This window comes from Oryctolagus cuniculus, chromosome 19 (assembly GCF_051225735.1).
Source record: "Oryctolagus cuniculus isolate XC-2025 breed Fujian yellow rabbit chromosome 19, ASM5122573v1, whole genome shotgun sequence".
NCBI lineage: Eukaryota > Metazoa > Chordata > Mammalia > Lagomorpha > Leporidae > Oryctolagus > Oryctolagus cuniculus.
The window spans coordinates 58,572,126-58,585,143 of record NC_142885.1 but is presented as its reverse complement, the minus strand read 5'-3'; the positions used below and the strand labels follow the sequence as shown (position 1 = coordinate 58,585,143).

Sequence of the window (13,018 nt, the reverse complement as noted above, 5' to 3'; positions counted from 1 at the left end):
TTCCTTTGCCGTTGGTTCACCCTCCAATGGCCGCCGCGGCCGGCGCACCACGCTGATCCAATGGCAGGAGCCAGGTACTTCTCCTGGTCTCCCATGGGGTGCAGGGCCCAAGCACTTGGGCCATCCTCCACTGCACTCCCTGGCCACAGCAGAAAGCTGGCCTGGAAGGGGAGCAACCGGGACAGAATCCGGCGCCCCGACCGGGACTAGAACCTGGTGTGCCGGCGCCGCAAGGTGGAGGATTAGCCTAGTGAGCCATGGCACCAGCCTAGCGTAGATGTTAATATGTCCATGTTCCATATCAGAGTACCCAGGTTCAATTCCCATGTAAGGGTCCTGACCCCATTTTCCTACTAACACAGAAGCTTGGACGTTAGTGATAGCTCAAGTAATAGGGTTTCTACAACCCATGTGGGAGACCTAGATTGAGTTTCTGGCTTCTGGCTCCAGTCCTGGCCATTGCAGGCATTAGGGGAGTAAACCAGTGGACAGTAGCACCACTTGCTCTCTCTCTCCTCCCCTGCCTCCATATGTGGGTGTGTGTGTGAAACATTTTTTTTAATTTTTTAAAAAAATAACTGTAAGTTCACTTTGGTGCAAAAAAGTTGAACTCCATGCATATGAGAAATCTCCAAAAAGTGAAAACTATGTCCAACAAGTGACACAAGGTTTTGTGGGGCAACGCTGTGGCTTAGCAGATAAAGCCATTGCCTGCAGTGCCGGCACACCAAATGGGCACCAATTCAAGTCCCAGCTGCTCCTTTTCCAATCCAGCTCTCTGCTATGGCCTGGGAAAGCAATAGAAGATGGCCCAAGTCCTTGGGCCCTTGTACCCAGGTAGGAGACCTGGAGGAAGCTCCTGGCTCCTGGCTTCAGATCAGCCCAGCTCTGGCCATTTGCGGAATGAACCAGTAGATGGAAGACCTCTCTCTCTCTCCCTTTCTCTCTCCACCTCTGCCTCTCTGTAACTCTGCCTTTCAAATAAATACATAGATCTTAAAAAAAAAAAAAAAAAAAAAAAAGCTTTTGCACCAAAATAAGCTGCCCTTTCACCTCCCATTAGCTCTCTGGAACACACTCATCTGCAGCCAAATGCTCTACCACTGAGCTATAACCCTAATGCCCTCACGTCCACCAGTGCCCACACCCCCAGGGCTCAGTGCCGGGTCACAGGGGCAGCCCCGATCTCCACAGTCCACGGAAACCTTTCCAGGGAGTTGATCCTCAGCCTGCCAGCCCCAACCCGCCCATCCCTTCCTGCAGAAGCCACGGTGCAGGCTCCTGCCCATGGTTCCCCCTCTCCCTCTGCCTCTGTCTGCCCGTGCTCCCCCTGTCGGCCCCCTGAGGTGTGACATGGACTCCCTCTCTCGGGCTCCGTGAGCATAACAAGCTGACTCCTGGGCTGCTGGCCATATCACACCTGAATAATAATAAGGGCTATTGGAACAGGGGCTCAGCCAGCCAGGAACGTGGGGGAACACCGGGGATCAGTCTCCACCTCTAAGCCCCATGTTCCTCAGTGCTACCTTCTTTCCCATACAAGTCTTCCCCACCGGGGAGCTGAGGGCCTGCTAACAGCTCCCCCAACCCCCACATCATCCTGGGGCTTAGTAATCCTCACGCAAGGGTGACTGCTCGTCCCAACAATAGCCTTAAAATTCATTTCTCTTGTCCTGGCTTGAGTGACAGTCCGTCCTTGAACCAATCACTGTAGCCAGAAAGATGGGGTACCTTAACTGGATGACATGGGAGATTTGCCAACCGTTAGAGCTTGGGGTGGGACCTAGAGAGTGGAAAGACTACCTCCACGAAGAAAATGCAATGCTGGTTGAGTCCTGGCTGCTCTGCCTCCAATCCAGCTCCCTGCTAATGCACCTGGGAAAGCAGCAGAGGACGGCCCAAGTGCATGGGTCTCTGAACCCAAGTGGAAACCCAAGTGGAGTCCCTGGCTCCTGACTGGCCCAGTTCTGCCCTGGCTGTTGTAGCTGTTTAGAGAGTGTGTGAACCCAATGGGTCTCTAATAACCCCTTGCAGGAAGGTTCATGAAATGATTCTCATAGCGCTCTCTGCACAGTGTCTGGCCCTTAGCATGCACTGTGCAGAGCTCCACGCAACCCCCTCCACCCCCAACTGCTCTGCTTGTCACACATGGCACCGCCTCTGTAACAGCGCTGGAGAGATTCAGGATCTTAAAGTTTTTGCAGAATGTAACTCTGATGACTCTGCAAAAGCTTTTCAGGCCATTTTACAGATCAGGAAACTGAGGCTCAGGGGTTTCTAGGAATGTTCCCCCAGATTCTGAACAAGCGTCCTCCTAATGCCAAAGCTCATGCTGTTTCCCGGGCACCTTGGTCTAGCTCCCGCTCAATCGTTAGCTTGTTTTACAGCGTTGGCGATGCGGCTTCCCCTCCCCGGCACACAGTAGGATGCCGGGGCCAGTCCGGGCTGTTTCTCCTTCTGGCTCCATGTTCAGTGAGGTTACAACGTGGGTCCTCCCCCAAGCTCTATTGGTCGCTGAGAGATCCGTTCGTAGCTGTAGGACTGGGACCCTCTGCTCCCGGTGGCCGCCCACTGCTCCCCACACATGCCCCCCCCCCACATTCGTGGACAGTTTGCTTCTTCAAGGTCAACTGGAGCGCATCATTTTCCCCTGCCCCTCCTCAGAGCCCTCTGGCTTCTCTGCCATCATGGAAAGTAGCCGATGCAACAACCTGGGACCACGGCTCACCTAGAAGAGGTGCTAGTAGCACACAGAAAGCCCTCGCCTGCCTTGCCTCCCAGCCCTGGCTCCCTGCACCTGCTCCGCATTCGCAACAGTATCAGTCTCATCCCATCCCCAGAGCCCCAAGAACGATCGGCTGGCTGCCTCTGAGTCACCACACCCCAGCAGATGGTGCTAAACTAATTTCCCAGCATCTTTGGGAAGGATTTGGTTTCTGTCTCTTGAGCTAAGGGCCAAGCAGGCAGTGGCAGCAGCCCCCAAGGGCCAGGGCTCCCTGCCTGGTCCGGGAGAGCCCAGACAGAGATGTGATAAGATCCTGAGGCTTGGAGAGGGTCCAAGCTGCAGCCTGCACTGGATCATGGGAAGGAACTGTGGGTGCCAAACCACAGGGATGGTGCTGATGAATCCCTGGAAATGTAACCACACAGAGAAGGCTGCCATTGTTTGGGACAAAGACTTACAGGACTTTCACCAAGGATCCAAATGATTTTTTTTTTTTTTTTTGCCAGGCAGTGTTAGATAGTGAGAGAGAGAGAGAGAGAGAGAGAGAGAGAGAGAGAGAGAGAGAGAGAAGGTCTTCCTTCCTCTGGTTCACTCCCCAGATTGCCGCTACAGCCAGCGTGCTGCACCGATCCAAAGCCAGGAGCCAGGTGCTTCCTCCTGGTCTCCCATGTGGGTACAGGGTCCAAGCACTTGGGCCATCCTCCACTGCCCTCCAGGGCCACAGCAGAGAGCTGGCCTGGAAGAGGAGCAACCGGAACAGAATCCAGCACCCTGACCAGGACTAGAACCCAGGGTGCCGGCGCCACAGGTGGAGGATTAGCCAAGTGAGCCACAGCGCCGGCTCCAAATGATTTAATCTTCGTTAACAGCCCTCATGCTTTTAGTGCCATATTATGGATGAAGAAACTGAGGCACAAAACGCCAGGAACTCATTCAAGGTCATAACCTAGTAAGCGATGCGGCAGTTTTTGAACCCTGACCATCAGACTCAACAGGACGCCACGTAATTAGCCTGTCCAGGTGTCTGATGAACTGTTGGAATTGGCTAGAAAGTACATATGTGTCCATGTGTGTGCGTGTGCATGTGCCCCCACCTTGCATCAGTGCTGTATTGTTTTTCAGATTTGTCCCTTAACCTTAGACACTTCCCTGCAAAGAGAGGACATTGATAATATCTAACACATTTAAATTAGGTAAAATAAAGGCTTGGGACGCCAGTACGCACTGAATATTCCTAGTGTTATTTACAATCATTGTAAATGGACATTGACATTCTGCCAAAGACATTAACCAAATCCTGTTACAACAAAGTGAGTAATAATAAACCAGATATTGTGGTTGCCCCCCTATCCATTTCTTCCTCCTCCATGGGCTAGAAACCACACAACCCTCTCACATCCAAACACCCTCAACTCCAGGGGGGAGGCTCTGATCGATCGCCCAAGCTTTTTGGGAAATTTCCACCAGGTTTGCCTTTCACTGGTTCAGGCAGCCCCAGCCTGATCTAAGCACAATGACCTATGAGTAGCAGAATCCAAACACGACTGGTCCAGCAGATGGGATCAGGATTCTTCTCCATCAGCTGGACGCGAGTCGTCAAACTTAGAAACCTGTTTGCCTTGGAGAAAGCATCCCGAGCGTGAATCCATCTCACAGGGAAAAGTGATCAAAGGAGCGCACACGGACAGAGCTAGGATCCTATCAGACCACACCTGAAGTCTCTCCGAAGCTGGCTGCTACTGTTCAACCTGGTTTAAATTGGTTTTCTGTTATTGGAAACCAAGAGTCCTAATTAATAGGCTAAATAGGTAAGTGATGAAATGGCCCTGGTGAATTGTATTAGCTCTCTGAGAAATTGGGAGAGGGAGGGAGGAGGGGGTTGGACAGAAAGCATTTCACTCACTCACTAGGGTGGCTATAATTTTCTTAAGAAAAGGTGAGCATTGGGGCTGGTGCTGTGGCGCAGCGGGTTAAAGCCCTGGCCTGAAGCACCGGCATCCGATATGGGCGCTGGTTCTAGTCCCTGCTGCTCCTCTTCTGATCCAGCTCTCTGCTATGGCCTGGGAAAGCAGAAGATGGCCCAAGTCCTTGGGCCCCTGCACCCACGTGGGAGACCCAGAAGAAGCTCCTGGCTCCTGGCTGCAGATCAGCTCAACTCTGGCAAATCATTTGGGGGCCCGCCATTTGAAAGCTGGAAAGTGAGCCTCTCCACCTTTGCTTCAATCGTTTCTATAACGCAAAGAACCATGTCTGTGATGCCCCGAGATTTTGTTTGATGTTTGTTTCGGAGCCAATTGCAGATTTTATTTCTTCCACCTGGCGGAACCCAAATCCCAGCTGAGTCCTGTTGCTCTTTATCTTGCTTCTGGATCCCGCCCTCTGTGGGTGGTTAGCATCAGTGAGTTCAATAAATCCCAGCCTTCCTCCTGCCGATGGGAGCCTGACTCGGAAGTATGTGGCAGGTGCAGGCAGGTTCCAGGCTCTGCACGGGACATCCATGCAGGTCGCCCCTCTTTGAACCCCCTTCTCAGTATCACTGGGAACAGGTGCAGTCTCCTGGGAGCAGAAAGGCTGTGTCCCAAATGGAACCTAATGAGGACGGCGTTTGGCGCCCTGGTTAAGGTCCACATCCCATTTCCCAAGGTCTTGGTTCAGGTCCCAGTTGCACTCTCCATTCCAGCTTCCTGCTAAAGAGCACCCTGGGAAGCATCAGGTAATGGATGACTCAAGTATTTGAGCACCTGCCGCTCACATGGGAGATGTTGGTTGGCTTATAGAGTTCCTAGTTTCCGGCTTCAGCTTGGGCCAGTTTCAGCTATTGTGTGTTTGGGGGCATGAACGAGCAAATAGGAAGTCTCTCTCTCTCTCTCTCTTTTTTTTTTTTTATTTTTGACAGGCAGAATGGACAGTGAAGAGAGAGACAGAGAGAAAGGTCTTCCTTTGCCGTTGGTTCACCCTCCAATGGCCGTCGCGGCCAGCGCGCTGCGCTGATCCGATGGCAGGAGCCAGGAGCCAGGTGCTTTTCCTGGTCTCCCATGGGGTGCAGGGCCCAAGCACCTGGGCCATCCTCCACTGCACTCCCTGGCCACAGCAGAGAGCTGGCCTGGAAGAGGGGCAACCGGGACAGAATCCGGCGCCCCAACCGGGACTAGAACCCGGTGTGCCGGCGCCGCAAGGCAGAGGATTAGTGAGCCGCGGCGCCGGCCGGAAGTCTCTCTCTCTCCATCTCCCTCTCCTCTTCTCTCCCTCTCCCCCTTTCAAATAAAATAAATAAATAAATAAAAATTAAGAAAAACCCCTGTGAGGCGACTGAGTCATGAGAGCCCACCCTCCGAAGGGATTCATGCCATCTTGGGAGTGAGAGCGTTCTCTCCAGAGTGCGCTGTTGGAGAGGGAGCCCACCCCCAGGGCCGGGCCCCCTCCGCCTGCAGCCACTTCTCTGCCACGTTGTGACACAGCCTAGAGACCGTCATCACCAGAGGCTGAACGGATGGGACCTCCAAACCTGTGAGCTAAACAAACCTCTTTTCATTATTATCAGCATCAGGCATTTTGTTAAAGCAGGTAAGGCAAACCAGTGACTCTCAGACTGAATTTGGCTGTTTACACCAATGACATGACTTTTTTTTTTTTTTAAAGATTTATTTATTTATTTCAAAGGCAGGGAGAGGGAGAGAAGGAGGGAGGGAGGGAATGAGGGAGAGAGGCCTTCCATCCGCTGGTTCACTCCCCAGATGGCCGCAGTGGCTGGAGCTGGAGCTGTGCTGATCCGAAGTCAGGAGCCAGGAGCTTCTTCCAGATCTCCCACAGGGGTGCAGGGGCCCAAGGACTTAGGCCATCTTCCGCTGCTTTCCCAGGCCATAGCAGAGAGTTGGAACAGCACATTAAGAACCCCGAACCTGCACTCCTCCCTAGCTTAGCCCGGTACTCGTCAACCAACCTCTCCGCATCCCTCCTTCCCCACTGGCCTCTGGGACCCACCACTACATTTGCAGCTGCTGTGAGGTCACCTGGCTCTTCAGACTCCACACACAGGGAGGCGGTGTGATGCTTGTCTTTCTCTGCTTCACTCGTCTCAGTTCCATCCTTGTTGTTGCAAATGGCAAGATTGCATCCTTTGTGGGGGCTCCCCTGCACCACACTTGCTGTCTGCATTCATCAGTGCCTGGACACTTGGGTGGTTTCCATGTCTGGGCTACTGTGAATAGCATGGCAATAGAGGTGGGAGTACACATGGCTCCGTGGCAGGTGGATTTGGTGTCCTGTGGATAGATAGCCAGGACTGGGATTGCTGGATCACATCACAGTCGTCCCTTCTGTTTTGTGAGGCCCCTCGATACGGTTTTCCCCAACAGCTGTCCTGACTTGCATTCCCATCAGTAGTGGGAAAGGGGTCCTCTTTCTCCACATCCTCCCCAGCACTTGATATCTTTAACATCCGGTCTTGCTGGAGTGAAACGGCGTCTCACTATGGTTTTGATTGGCATTTCCCTGATGACTAGGGGTGTGCGGTGTTATTTCCTGTGCCCGATGACATCGTGGAGTCACTGGGCCAGCTCTGATTTCTCCTGTCCTTGTGGTTTTTTTGTTTGTTTTGACAGGTAGAGTTACAGACAGTGAGAGAGAGAGAGAGAGAGAGAGAGAGAGAGAGAGAGAGATGAGAGAAAGGTCTTCCATCCGATGGTTCACTCCCCAAATGGCCGCTCCGGCCGGCACTGCGCCAGTTCCGAGCCAGGAGCCAGGTGCTTCCCCTTGGTCTCCCACACGGGTGCAGGGCCCAAGCACTTGGGCCATCCTCCACTGCCTTCCCGGGCCACAGCAGAGAGCTAGACTGGAAGAGGAACAACCGGGACTTGAACCCGGCGCCCCTATGGGATGCCGTCGCCAGAGGCGGAGGATTAACCAAGTGAGCCACGGCGCCGGCCCATTGTGTCCTTGTGTTTTAAGCTGTTCTTAGTTCCTTGCAGCTGGAAGCATTCTTAATATGGCCGCTATGTTCAGATTTTTTTTAACCTCCCAGTGCCTTAAATTTTTATGTTGAAGGGATCCCCCCAAATAGACCTTGATTTCTATTTTCCCTTATCTATATTCTATATTCTCTCCCCATTTCCCTGGAAGCCAGGGTCCTAGGACACACAACCCAACTGGAGCACATGCCCAGAGTTTTGAACAAAGAGGGCAGGTGGAAGATATCTGAGCCGCAGGGCTGACGGTCTGGGAGGTCATTGCTCAGGGTCCTGCGGCAGCAGTGCCCACGTCGGCTGCGAATCCCTAATCCCCTGGTGCGATCCGCTGTGTGCCCGCTGGCAGGGCTGCCCCTGCTTCTTGGCCATTGCTGTGTGCTTTGATGTCCACGCAGGAACAGCAGGCTGGCACCGAGTGGTTCATTATAAAGGAGAGGACGCAGAAACAGCCACGTGGAAGAGATGCTTACAGGAAGGCATGCGGGCAGGGCTGGGTGTGGTGCTTCCAGGCCCTCTCCCAGAGCACCCCCCACCACCCAGCCCTTCCCTGCGTTCACCAACCGGGACGCTCTCCACGCCTTCTCAATCAAGCGGTCTCATTACGCAGGTGAGAGTGGTTCAGCCTGATATTGGAACACCTGAGTCCCACATCAGAGAGCCTGGGTGAGATCTCTGGCTCCAGCTCCTGGCTCCAGTTCCCCTCAAATGCAGACCTGGGAGGCAGCACTGATGACTCGAGAGATTGGGTTTTGGCCACCCATGTGGGAGACCGGGGTTGGAGGATTTGGCTCCCAGCCTTGACCCCCTGGCTGTTACAGGCATTTGGGGGAACTAAATAGGGGGTGAAACATCTGTTTCTCTCCCTTCCTCCCTCCTTACCTTTCCCTTCCTTCCTCCCTCCCTTGTGCCCTTTCAAACAAAAATAAAACTCAGCACACGTTCGTGGAGACAGAAATTCGATAAAGGATCGCCTGGGGCTGGGGTGGTAGGAAGAGGGCGGGAAGAACTGGGGATGCGTGCTCATGGTTATGGCGCTGCTTTCTTGGGTGATGGTTGTGCAACTCTCGGAATATACCAGAAGCCACTAGATGTATACTTTAAATGGGTGGGTTGTATAATAGGTGAATTATATCTCAAAAAGGCTGCTTTTAAAAAAATCATAAAATAAAATTCAAACTATAGCCTTAACCTGCCAGAGAGTCCAAGGATTTTAGGAGCTGTGTGCCAAGAACCAGGGACAAAGACCACATATATTTTATTTTCTCATGTATAAAATGTTGAAATAATCCTTTCTTCAAAATGTGCTTATTTTTTATTTATGTGAGAGGCAGAGAGACAGAGACAAAGAGAAGTAGAGGAGGTACTTATCCACTGGTTCACCCCCTCCCCCTAAATGCCCACAACAGGCAGTGCCCAGTCTGTCCAAAACCAAGAGCCAGGAACTCCACCTGCGCCTCCCATGTGGGTTGCAGAAACACAGGTATTTGATCCCACCTGCTACCAGAATCAGTAGTGGAATCGAGACTTGAACCCAGCACTCTGATATAAAATGTGGGTGTCCCAAGGTGCCCGCCCTTGCATTTCTTATCATGCCGCCATCTCCATATTCAGTGCTTCCTATAAAAGCTTTTGTCTATCATTTCTATCTTTTCAGAAGTAAAACAACCCGTTGTAACGTTATGTCAGTTTTTGCTGAGCGGCTCAAGTTCAGTGTCTGGGTATAGTAGGTGCCAATGAAAGTAACACACACACGGATGAAGGAATGACCGTGAAGAACCACTGTAGCCGGCGAGTGTGGGGAAGAAGGATATGCAGCCTGCAGAAAATGGCACCAAGTCTGCACATAACCACAGAGAGAGGAGATCTGGATTGACCAGAAAGTCAGAACTCAAACCATAGGGTGGAATTTATACAAAAGCTAATTTTCGTTTAAGAAAAACTGCAAACAGTTGGAGCCGCCCGTGGCTGGAGAGCACTGGCATTTGCGGCGCAGAAAGGGGCCTTGTCTGCGAGACATCCCTGCAGAGACCAAGCGGGCACCAGGCAGCAGGGCTGGCGTCCCTACCCTGCGCGTCTCTAAGTCCCAAGCGTGCCCGGAGGACGGGCAGTCTCCTGCATGCGCAGACCCTGACTCTGCAGGTCTTGGTGGGGTTGGGGGTCTGCCTTCCTACCCAGCTCTCAGGAGCCGCCGCCCATAGACTACCCTTTGAGTTGCTAAGGTTGCAGGTCCTGAGACTCTGGGAGTCCGACCTCGACATCTGTGGCCTGGCCTTTGGGATAGCCCTGGTACCTGGGACACAGCAGGTGCTCAAAAAAAAAAAAAAAAAAAAAAAAAGGAATATTTTTAGTAATCTGAGCGGCAGAGGCTGGTCTCGAGGTTGATGTGCTGTGTGACCAGCACATTCTGAGAGCTGCTGTGGCAGAGCACAGGGTGTTGCTGGGGTTGGAGATGCGGGCGAGGGAAGAAAAATGCAGCAGCTGATGTTGTAGCATAGCGGGTAAAGCGGCTGCCTGTGATGCTGGCGTCCGATATGGGCACCAGCTTGTGTCCTGGCTGCTCCGTTTCCAATTCACCTCCTGCTAATGTGCCCAGAAAAGCAGCAAAAAACGGCCCAAGTACTTGTGCCCCGGCACCCACGTGGGAGACCCTGTAGACGCTCCTGGCTCCTAGCTTCCGTCTGGCGCAGCTCTGGCCATTGCAGCCATTTGGCCAGTGAACCAGTAGATGGAAGATCTCTGTCTCTCTGTCTCTCTCTAACTCTCTGACTTCCAAATAAACAAATAAATAAAAGTGCAAAGAAGGTTTGGAGAACTGTTCTGAATTCTTTTAAAAATTCATTTATTTATTCAACTTGAAAGGCAGAGAGACAGAGACAGAGACAGAGATCTTCCATCTGCTGGTTCACTTCCCAAATGCCCACAATAGCCAGGGTTGGGCCATGCTGAAGCCAGGAGCCCGGAACTCCATGCAGGTCTCCCACATGGCTGGCAGGGACCCAAGTACTTGAGCCACCACCTGCTGCCTCCCAGGGAACACATTAGCAGGGAGCTGGGTCAGGCCCGGAGCTGAGACTCAAACCACACACTCCGGTATGGGCTGGGGGCGCCCTAAGCGCATCTTCACTGCTGTACCATGTGCCCACCTCCTGGTTTGTAATCTGATTATTGTGCTGGTTACAGAAACCTGTCTGCACACCACGAAAGGTCAATGTTAATACATGATTGCTTAGAACATAAAATAAATGTTTTTGATATGATACTTGTGGGTGAATATAAACACCGTCTAAATCACAGGAATTAAAAACTCAGCCTGTGCCTAGCCAGAGCCGGGTACTGAGGATTCTAAGATGAATAAAACAAAAAGCAGCAGTCCTACCCCGCCCCTTCCCGCTGTCACAACTGCTCCGTGAAAATAATTATTCAAGCATCATACGGGACGAACGGAGGCGCAGCACCATCCATGTCTTCATCATTTTGTAATCACCACTGTTTACACTGGGAATTAAGATGAGGACTAATTACATTCTGTGCTTTTGAAGGGCTTGGAAAAAAAGCCAGGAATGCTGTTCAAACTGCCTTATTTATAAGCCTGCCCCACTTAACATGCCGGCGTGTTTGCCTCCAGACTTAACCTTGTAGACTGTCAAATCCTTCCAAGGGCAGAGGCAATTTGCATAATCCGGTCTAGCTGCCGACTGACAGATGAAAGAGCTCCAGCCCCCACCAGAGAGAATCTTGGCTCAGAACTTAGAAAAGCAAACAATGCAAGAATCCACGCTGTAGAAAGAGCTGCTTTATACGCCCGCAGTGGTTTGCCCGATGCATATACTAACACACGCACATAAACTACTCCAACAATGTGATTGTACTGTGTCAGCTGTTCCCTAACTTGTTCTTTTTTTTTTTTTTTTTCCAGAGATAGAGGAAGAGAGAGCCCCCATCCTCTGGTTCACTTCCCAGATGTGTGCAATGGACTGGATGCCAATGCTGGATTCAATATCCCCACTTCAGCTCCAGCCCTGGCTGTTGGCAGGCATTTGGGGACTAAACCAGTGGATAGGAAAGCTGGCTCGCTCGCTCTCTCTCTCTCTCTCTCTCTGCCTTTCAAATAAAATAAATACATCAAAATTTTACAACTCACATGGGACTTGCCTGAGCTCAGATGAGAGGGAAGTGTCATCCTCTCACTGCAAGGGGAGCCAGATCTTGGTAGAGCCCATGGACCAGTGAGCATCCTCCCCTGTGCGTCTTCTCCTTCTCATGAGGGTGTGTGCACACCGGTACACAGACACTCCTCCTGGCACATCTGCCAAGAGAGCTGAGCAGCAGGTGCACCTCGGTGGCCAGGAGCACACCCAGCCCAAGAACCGGGTGTTCCTGCCATTCTCTAAGCCAAGGAAGCAGGGCTCCACGCAGGGGGAGGGGGCTGCTTCTAGGACAGGGCCAGGAAGTGATCAGGATGACCTGGGAGCTTCCGGCAGTGCCTGGAAACAAACTGCTTTCAGAAGCACAAAACCGGCCGTGATGGGATGTCAAGGGATACAGTGGCCAAAATCGGAACTCTCTAATCCAAAACAAAGGAAAGTAAGATTAGAATCCAAAATTTACAAAACAGCAGGGGTCTACACTGATGTAAAGAAATGGCTTAGTAAATGGAATGGAATGGAATAGAATAGAACAGAACAGAACAGAAATCGTCCTTGTAGAAGAATTGCAAACGCTAGAACTTAGTTTGTCCTCAGGAGGGCGTCTAATGGCTGCCCCATGCCTTAACCGTGGCCTGCACAGTGACGTCATCACAGAGCACAGGATGGGAAGGTTTAGGGAAATGCAAGGTCCCAGCGGAGAAACCGACAAACGTGGCTTCACCAGGTGCTGACGTTGTTGTCAACCACAGTAAAAGTCCCACTGGCAGTGCGCATGCCGGATAGGACGTGAGGAGAAGGGTGCTTCGGCTCTGTGGTCTCCCTCTGAGACCAGCCTGCAGAATCGTGAGAAAAATCAAGACAAACGCAAATTCAGGGGCGTCCTACGAGGCACCTGACTAGTATTCCTCGGGACTGCCAGGGTTGTCAGAAACACAGAAAGCCTCAAGAGGCGCCTTCGGGGGTGAGGGTGTGGTGCAGCAGGTGAGGGGCCGCTTGGGACGCCTGCAGCTCCCCCCCATATCGCAGTGTCTGGGTTGAGTCCTGGCTCTGCCTCCATTCCCAGCGTCCTGCTGCTGCACACCCTGGGAGGCAATGGAAGACAGCTCCAGAGCGTGGGTCCGGCCCACCCACGTGGGAGACCCAGACTCAGTGCCCGGCTCCTGGCTTTGGCCTGGCCCAGC

At 52.3% G+C, this 13,018-nt stretch overlaps 1 long non-coding RNA gene across 2 annotated transcripts; it reads left to right on the top strand.

Annotated features, from left to right (window-relative positions):
* Window positions 1–5,108: 5,108 nt before the first annotated feature.
* On the top strand, window positions 5,109–9,988 carry LOC149120603 (uncharacterized). Of its 2 annotated transcripts, none has more exons than XR_016225656.1 (3): window positions 5,109–5,228; window positions 8,085–8,296; window positions 9,344–9,988. It is a non-coding gene; the product is annotated as an uncharacterized LOC149120603 (long non-coding RNA). The 2 variants fall into 2 exon arrangements; XR_016225657.1 differs by lacking the exon at window positions 5,109–5,228 and adding an exon at window positions 6,032–6,289.
* The last annotated feature ends 3,030 nt before the right edge of the window (window positions 9,989–13,018 follow it).